Below are 9,009 nucleotides of genomic sequence, written 5' to 3'. Positions count from 1 at the left end.
CCCAGGGGGCCAGCAACTTCATTTAATTAACTTGCTTTTTTTATAATTGTCTTCTATTGATGGCAAGTGATATAGTTTCTCAGTGACAGTAGAGGTATGAATGAATATTCCTTTCAACATAAGTAAACGGTGACAAATTTCGAAGGCAATTATTCTGTAAATAGTAGTTTCAACAGTCGGAGGTGATGACAACGATCTGGAGGGTGGGGCTCGAATGAGTCAATTTTGAGGAGCCCTGAGTAAAGTGAGGGCTTATTCCTTGCAGTGTCAAGTCCTATGGAGGCTTCTCAGACATTCCTGCATGTTCTAGGACCTGTCAGCCATTTACCAGGTTAAAAGGGAAAATTAAAAACCAAAAAGAGAGTATGAAAAAAAAAATCTGGCGAGCAAAACAACTCCACCAACCAAAATAAACGCAGCCGATGACTTCTCTACCACACTCTTCATGGGAGCAAAGAGGTGGTGTTTATTCCAAATGAGCCCTTTTCTCCATGTTGCCACTAATCCGCTCTTTTATGTCATCCAGGAAAATCGGTCCTCAGCGACCAAAGGGCACCTGCACGTATGAGTATTTGGAAAAAGAGTCACAGGGTTTGCATTTAGGTGCTGGCTACAAATAGAGGGCAAAGAAAACTAACAAACAACAACAACAAGAAAAAAACCTTGTGGTTTGGATCTAAAAAAGAAAAGTCTCAGAAATGACAACTGTGTGGTTAGTCTGGTGTCAAACCGTGTTAGCTGGGAAGGTGTCTGGGGTGCTCTGGAACTGCGAGGGTATTCAGAATCCAGGCCTAACAGATGTCTCACTCTGCTTGAAAGATGTCAAGATGCTGTTCCTAAGGGCCTGTGGGTTCCCTTGGGGACAAAGCCACTGATAGTTCTACAGAAAAAAAATCCCCAAGCTGACGACCATATAGACAACACAAGCAGTCAAGAAAAGGATTTGAGGGGGGGGGGGAAAAAGTCAAGCTGAGACATGAAGAAAAACAAAAGAAGAAAGAAACGAAAAGAAAAGAAATTCAAATACATGCATGAAAGACCCATAATTCAGGACTTGCCTCCAACGCAAATCTTGTTTAATAGGAGTTGCTCTGTAAAATGAATGGGCAAAGGAACATTAATTTTTGCTTGCATTATGTGAGATAATTGAGGGTGGGTGGGTGGAGAGTCACTTCAACAGGAGAAATGAGCAAATCTTTTTGGAGAGCAATTATTTAGGGAAGAACACTCTCCTTGGCAGGGGCGGCAGTCCCAGTCCCTCTTTGCTGTTGACTGTCTGGGGAAGATGGCATATCCCTAGCTTTTCCCTCATCTGTACTTCACACATGGAGTCCTGAGGAGGCAGCCATGCTCCAGTAGCATTCCAGGAGGGCTAAGATGTTTCTCAGCCCAGCCTAAAAATATCTCCCCTGACAGCCTGTCACAGTGTCTGAGATTCCACCATTATAAATTCATTCCTCTCTGTTAAGGCATTTTGTTTCCAGGAGCTCTCTGCTAAAATAGAGATATCCCAGAGAACTTAGCCTGGGCGAGGCAAAGGGAGAAGCCTAGGAATCAGGAGACCTGGGTTACTGATTCGGTTCTGCCGATAAACTCACTGTGTGAGCTTGGGAAAGTCATGTTTCACTTCTTGAACCTCAGTGTCTCCACTGATTAAAACAAAGAAAAGGCAGCTATAAAAGGGGAGACGCGGTGGTCAGAGATGGTGTCATGCAAGAGGATCAGTTCACTGGAGGGTCTGCTCGGGATGCTGTCAACTTGGCCACTGGACGCCCAGCATATTCACTAGGGCAACTCCTTTGGCCTAAAGGGCTTGGATATCTTACTTCCCCCCCCATCTCTGAAGAAAAAACAAAATCCCCACTTCCCCCTTACCATTTGAGATCTCAGCAAATAGCCAACAGAAACCCCCCCCCCAGCCCCTGGGTGCTCAGGCCCACATTCTTGGAGGTACCCAGAATCCCCCTCCTCTCATCCGCCACACCCAATCCACCAGCAAAGCCTGTCGACTCTACCTTCAAAACACAGCCCAAATCTGACCACTTCTCCCCACCTCTCTGGCTACCTCCCTGGTCCAAGGCAGCATTACCTGCCCCTGGGTTCTCCATTGGCCTCCTCATTGGCCATTGCTTCTGCTCTTGCCCTCCCAGAGTCTCAGCTCCTCACACCTGTGGGTGACTTTAGACCATAAATTAGATCTTGCGACTCCCCTTCAAAACCCTCTCTCTCTTCTTCCCCTGTCCCTCATCATAAAAGCCAAAGATCTCACCAGGACCTACAAGGACCTATAACCCGAACCTGGCTTTGCCTTGGTCTCATCTCCTCCCACAAAGGTCTCCTTGCTGTTGCTCGAACCTGCTCCCACCTCAGGATCTTTGCACTTGCTATTCTCTCTGCCCAGAACTCTCTCCCCCAAGAGATCTTCATGGTCTAATCCCTAACTTCTTTCAGATCTCTGCTCAAATGCCACCTCCTAAGGGAGCCTTCCCAGACTGCTCTTGCTAAACGAACACACTCCCTCCCATGTTCTTACCATCCTTAATTTTCCTCCTAATACTCATCACTGGGACACTATGATAAGCCATTATCACACTTGTTTGGTTACTTTCTGTCTCCCCTCTAAAATGTAAGTTCCAGGAGGGCACACAGCTTAGTAAATTCCAGAGGTAGGAGGACTGAGCAACCAAGGTCCAGGCACCCAATCAGTAAGCCACAATGTCCCTGGACAGCGACCCACATTTCTTTCCCCACTCTGTCTGAGGTGACCTGGTCACACTGGAGTCGCAGCTTCTATGAGGCCTAGGCCGGAGAGACCGCCGGCCCCCCTCTCGTGGGCCTGCAGCTGCTGGAGCCCTGGCCTCCCCCCAGGTCTGAGCAGCTGGCCCGCAGGGGGCGATGGTGGCACGGCTGGAGTCTGAGCCCTGAATCCGGGGCAAACCAGCAGAAAGCATCTAAGGTCAAGGAAAGCACCCAGGGCCAGGGTCCGGCAGTAGGGGAAACCAATGCGGACACTGAACCCTGGGAGGCCGAACCCCAGCTGTGTTGAGCGCCGCCGCCAGGCTGCCAGTGCGGACCGGAGCTCTCCAGCCCTTGTTTGATGAGCAGCGGCCAATAAATTCATTAATCATCATTTTATGCCTCATCAAACCCCCTCCAAACCCCTCCATGGGAGTTAACACAAATTAGCCCCTGAAAAGACAGTAATTTCAGTTTAGCGAGGTAAGTGCTTTCTGATGGGCTCGGCGTACAGAGCTCTCCTGACAAGCCAATCCATCAGCGCGTTGGTGATGGGGCGCGGCCGGGCCGCCCTGCCCAACCAGGCCTCACCAGGCCCCGCCCAACCTTGCCTCTGGGGGCTCCTCGGTCAGGGCCTCCGCCTAGGGCGCCCCCTTTGCTCGGCTCCTTTGCACCCATCCTCAGTCTGTCTCGTCTGGCCTCTCGCCTTCGCCCACCCCGACCTCCTCCCCAGTCCTTCTAAACCGAAGAGAAACTTTGCGGGAAAACCTAGGCCAAAAATTGGGGCACGCACTTGAGGGTGGCGGCGGAGGACGCGCTGGCGCTGCAGTTCTGAACTCTGACCCCGGAGAGAGAAGAGCCAGGAAGCCCGTTCTTCTCCTCAAGTCTGGATGTCGGGGTTCCGCCATCCCTTGAAGTTATTGAAGGGCTGTGTGTGTTGCGTGCGTACATTATTGGGGGTAGGGAGAATCTATGGCTTCCTGCCGATTCTGAAAGAAATCCCAGGCTCTAAAGGAGAGCCATCTGGGAACAGAGATGAGGGTCCTTCCGTCTAAAGGGCAGCTCCATGGGGTTCTGGTAGCGGGGGAGGGTGGGGCGCGCCTAAGTCTTTTTCGTGGACCTCGCATCTTTCGCTGTGAAACCGCCACCTGAAGTGAAAGACGACGCCTGGGGACAGAAGCAAGAAAGAATTTTCTATCGAATGGGCCGGGCCGTAGTGACTGCAGCATGGGGGTTGGGTAAGGAAGGAGAGGGGAACAAATCGGAGAACGTTGTGGTGAAGGGTGGGGTGTTTGCAAGCGCGAAGCCCACGCCGCGCCTTTTCACTTTCCGGTCCTGGTGCACAGAAGGTCCCACGGGAACCCTACCCGGCTGGCAGGGCCCCATGCAAAGGAGGTCGACGAGTAGCTGCAGCCCCAGCCGAGCGGACAGGCCAACGCTCTGCGGCCGCGGAGAGCTGGAGCGCGGAGCCCGGCGTAGCGCCTTCATTCGCTTCCCCTCCACGCGGCGCTGCACGCCTCAGAAAATAAGTTAGCAAACGGGGAGCCGTTTATCTCTTTTATCTTGGGGCCTGATCCAATTAAATAAGTGCACATTTACATTTGCATCCATCAGGCGGGAGCGCTGAGAGCCCAGGGTTTGCTTGGAGCAAATAAAAGCAGATTTCAGTGGGAAAAGTGGCGTCTGGGCGCGCCGGGCTCCTCCGGGCGCCGGAAACGAACGCTGCCGGGCGGTCGGCCTTGGGGATCCAGGGTTGGGGCCTGCGGCCAACAAGAGGCCAGAGACCCCCAACGGCCCCGAGAGGGCGGCCACTGCAGGGGGTGCAAGATCTGCAGCCCAGCCTCTGAGGAGGTCCCCTGTTAGGCCACAACCGGGGCCCCGCCTTGTGCCCTGGACCCAAGTCGCATTTAGCGCGCAAACGAAAAGGAGCCCAGCTCTAGCCTGGTCACAAAGGGAGACCCGTGGGGTGGGTCTTGGGACAGTCCCACAGCTTTAGCCAATTTGGGGGGAGGGCAGGCGGGTAGGTCCTGGTTAGGCCCGATTTTCCTCCTGTGGAGAGGTGTGCGAAGAACCGTGCTGAGGGCGCGTGCGTTTTCTCCAGTGTTCCTGCACCAGGGGGAGACCAGTTGATATTACCCGTTAGCGCTTCTGGGGGGGGGGGGAACGGGGAAGCCTAGGTGAGCACCTCCTGCCTTGCCACATCGACCTCATTAAAGGTCCTTTCGAAAAAGGAGGGTTTGAAGCATCGGAAGGTAGTTTTGCTTTGTTTTTCCTTTTCCAATCCAATCCACACGGCAAAAGACAGAAACGGTCTTTGGGGGCAAGGTTGCATGGTAAACCCCAGATATGCCAAACCGCAAATTAAAACCGCGGGGTCCAGAGCCCTGGCCAGCATCAACGTAAGTGCAGGCACCTGAAACGGAGCAGGAGCACCGCGCACTGCCGGGGCCGCGGCCCCCGCCCGCAGGCTATTTCAGCCGCGGGCACATTTCTCAATAGCCTGCCGTTTGTTTTTCAAAACTGTGCCCAATCCGTGGCGGGAATTCGTAGGGTTAAAACCGTTCTAGTCACAGACCCTGCTCTTCAAATCCCCCGTGCTAACTGGGTCTTGGGTCCTGGGCAGCAGCAAGTGGGGTGGTGGAGCAGCTAAAGTTTGACCTGCTTGAGGTTCACAGTTAAGGCCCAGCCTAAGTTAGGGTGTCGCCTAACTCATCTCCGGGAACCGCGTGTTGCCCGGGGACCAGTAGGCGGCGCCCTTCCTAAACTGCATCCGCGTCCAGCTCCCTCTTGGGAGCGCAATCACATTCCTTTCACTTTGGGCGCTTTGCAAAGCGCTATTCCGTGCCTCCGCCGAGTTGCGAGCTAGTTGTGGGGGACAGGTGGGCCGGGAGGCACGACCAGTTATGAAACCACACGCACGACCTCCCCCACACACCCTTCCATGCTCCAAGAGCTTCGCACATCACCGGGAATGAGAAGCCCCCGAGAGGCTGGCAAACCAGGAGGCCTCGATACAGCCCCGGCACCCAGGCCGGCGAACATTTCAGGCCCTAGCACTCCCTAGCTAGGGAAAGAAAGCTACCCCTGACCCCCACCCCTTCCGCAGCCTCTCCTCAATGCCTGCGTAGGAACCCTCAGAGATTGACTGGGCTGTTCGCTCGTCACCCCCAAGGAACTGATGCCGTCCGGCACAGAGGGGTAGGGGAAGGAACCCAGCCTGTCCCAGATTTGGCCCAGAGGGCTGACTGCATAGACCCCACTCAGTGATCTGGCTATTTCTATTGCCAGGGATTCAGCGCCTCCTAGTCCCTAAGTGCCAAGCTAGGGGGTCGGAACCAGTGCAGCCAAGCGCAGGTGGCAAATGCCCGCGCAGCCCCAGCACAGAAGGTGTCTTAGGGGCTGCCTCACGCCACTTCCGCGCCCCAGTCCAAGCCTGCGAACCACCCGGATCCTGGCACTCGCCGGAAGTTTTCCTCCAGCTTCTCCAAGGCGCGTCGCCTTTGACACGGCCCAAGACGCGGTCAAGTGGAGGCTCGAGGAAAGACTTGGGACAGTAGAGACACGCAACTACAATATTTCTGGGATTGAAAGCCGGAGACATTTCCTAAATGCCCGAACCTCGATCTGCCTGGCAGACCGCCCCCAAACTGGGAAGACTCCAGACACCAGAGAAACCACTGGCCACAGAAAACCCAGCTCTGCAAAGGAGAAAAAAAATCCTAAACTTAATTGGGGGCTCGTACTGAAGACGAAGTACGCAAAGAAAACGGTAGACCCAGCAGAGGCCAAGGGGCAGGAGGGATGCTGAGAGAGGACAGCGACTCGGCTACCAGCCTTCCAGCTTCTGGCGGTTTCGCTCCCCAACCGGGAGGCTCCTCGCAGAGCCCCACGTTGGGGAGAAACGCCGCGGGCTCCCTGGTGCGCGGTTCCAGTTCCCAGGCAGCCTCGCGGGCGTTCGCCTACCATCCCCGAGCCTCTGCAATCAGACTGGGGAGGCCCGCGCCGCGCCATTTGCATATTCCCGAGAACACAAGGAGGCCTGTAATTTTCTCTTTTAAATCGTTGGACAGGGTTTAGGGCCAGTGCTTCCAAAACCCCGCAGAGTTGATGTCGTTCTTAAACTCTCTCTTAAGAGAAGGGGACTGGCCTATTCTTCTGACTTTTTTAGAAGACAAGGTGACTCCTGGGGTTGCATATTCAACAGGGGCGGGAGGAAAAGCTGATTGTGAACCAGGCTGTTGGGGGTGGTGGAGGGGGCTGGGGCTCAGAGNACTTCTGTTTGTTTCAGACATTTTGCATTTGAGTTTCTTGTGGTCCTTCTAGCTGGAGATATACTTCAGGTAGTTGGATGTGCGGCCTAGAGCAGGGGTGAGAACTAGGGCTGGATGCTAGACCAGGTATATGGTGGGCTACAGAACCAATGATGGCCACGGCAGGACTTCTAGGGCAGGTGGGGGAGGGCCTACCTGATAAGCATGCAGTGCTGAAGGTCCCCACCAGGGAGAAGAGAGAAGGGAAAGGGGCAGGGGGGGGGGTGGTGCCTCAACAGCCTCCCTCCACTTGTTAGCACTAAACAAAGTTACCCTGTGTCGTTGTGGATGGCCTCAGGAAGGAGAGGGGTGAACTGGGAACCTCCCACGGTGAGCATCTGGAGAAACGGGGCCTGAGGGACTGCTGGAGGAGGAACTCCTCGAAGGGAGATGGCGTCTGCCCTCTCCAAACCACCAGCACCCTCCCCAAACTGCTCAGAACTAGAGACTCCAGCCCCCGCTTCTTCCCCGGCAGAAGGCCAGGAGGAGAAGGGCCAGAGTCCTCTGTGCTGTCCAAGAGCATCTTGGGCGGTGGATCTTGGCTCTTCCCCCCAAAGAGTAGCCCACAGACAGGCCAAAGGGATCCAGGCCATGCAGAACCAGTGCGAAGGAAGGAACAGCGGGCTTAGCAGGTTTGGAAGGCTTCTCCAGTTTAGATCCTGCCTCCCCAGAAGCATGCTCTGAGATGAGGATTAGAGCACCAGGGATTATTAAGAAAGGGGCAGGGCCATGCGGGACGCAGGGTAGGGACAGGGAGGCAGCCGTCCCTGGCTTTGTCATCAACCAGCTGTGTGACCTTCAGCAAGTGTCTTTACCCCTCAAGACCTCAGTTTCCATGTAAAATGTAAAATGAGCAATTACTATTTTCCAAAGTGTGGTACGCACATCTCTGGGGGGACATGTGATGCTTTTTAGTGGGGGTGAAGAGATGTTCAAGTGGCCCACAGACCTCAGAGGGCAGCCTGCAAAGCAGAAGGGCTGGGGTTGGGGGAAACCCCGAGAGATGTCAGTCCCCTTCAAAACCCAGGGGGCCAGCAACTTCATTTAATTAACTTGCTTTTTTTATAATTGTCTTCTATTGATGGCAAGTGATATAGTTTCTCAGTGACAGTAGAGGTATGAATGAATATTCCTTTCAACATAAGTAAACGGTGACAAATTTCGAAGGCAATTATTCTGTAAATAGTAGTTTCAACAGTCGGAGGTGATGACAACGATCTGGAGGGTGGGGCTCGAATGAGTCAATTTTGAGGAGCCCTGAGTAAAGTGAGGGCTTATTCCTTGCAGTGTCAAGTCCTATGGAGGCTTCTCAGACATTCCTGCATGTTCTAGGACCTGTCAGCCATTTACCAGGTTAAAAGGGAAAATTAAAAACCAAAAAGAGAGTATGAAAAAAAAAAATCTGGCGAGCAAAACAACTCCACCAACCAAAATAAACGCAGCCGATGACTTCTCTACCACACTCTTCATGGGAGCAAAGAGGTGGTGTTTATTCCAAATGAGCCCTTTTCTCCATGTTGCCACTAATCCGCTCTTTTATGTCATCCAGGAAAATCGGTCCTCAGCGACCAAAGGGCACCTGCACGTATGAGTATTTGGAAAAAGAGTCACAGGGTTTGCATTTAGGTGCTGGCTACAAATAGAGGGCAAAGAAAACTAACAAACAACAACAACAAGAAAAAAACCTTGTGGTTTGGATCTAAAAAAGAAAAGTCTCAGAAATGACAACTGTGTGGTTAGTCTGGTGTCAAACCGTGTTAGCTGGGAAGGTGTCTGGGGTGCTCTGGAACTGCGAGGGTATTCAGAATCCAGGCCTAACAGATGTCTCACTCTGCTTGAAAGATGTCAAGATGCTGTTCCTAAGGGCCTGTGGGTTCCCTTGGGGACAAAGCCACTGATAGTTCTACAGAAAAAAAATCCCCAAGCTGACGACCATATAGACAACACAAGCAGTCAAGAAAAG

At 53.3% G+C, this 9,009-nt stretch overlaps 1 protein-coding gene across 1 annotated transcript in view; it reads right to left on the bottom strand.

Annotated features, from left to right (window-relative positions):
* IRX5 (iroquois homeobox 5) overlaps positions 1 to 9,009 on the bottom strand; it is a 28,979-nt gene that overhangs the window by 7,134 nt on the left and 12,836 nt on the right. The window lies entirely within an intron of this gene.

The sequence above is a fragment of the Hipposideros armiger genome, unplaced genomic scaffold (assembly GCF_001890085.2).
Source record: "Hipposideros armiger isolate ML-2016 unplaced genomic scaffold, ASM189008v1 scaffold_4, whole genome shotgun sequence".
NCBI lineage: Eukaryota > Metazoa > Chordata > Mammalia > Chiroptera > Hipposideridae > Hipposideros > Hipposideros armiger.
The sequence above is the reverse complement of the archived record's forward strand: the minus strand, read 5'-3'. Positions and strand labels throughout refer to the sequence as shown.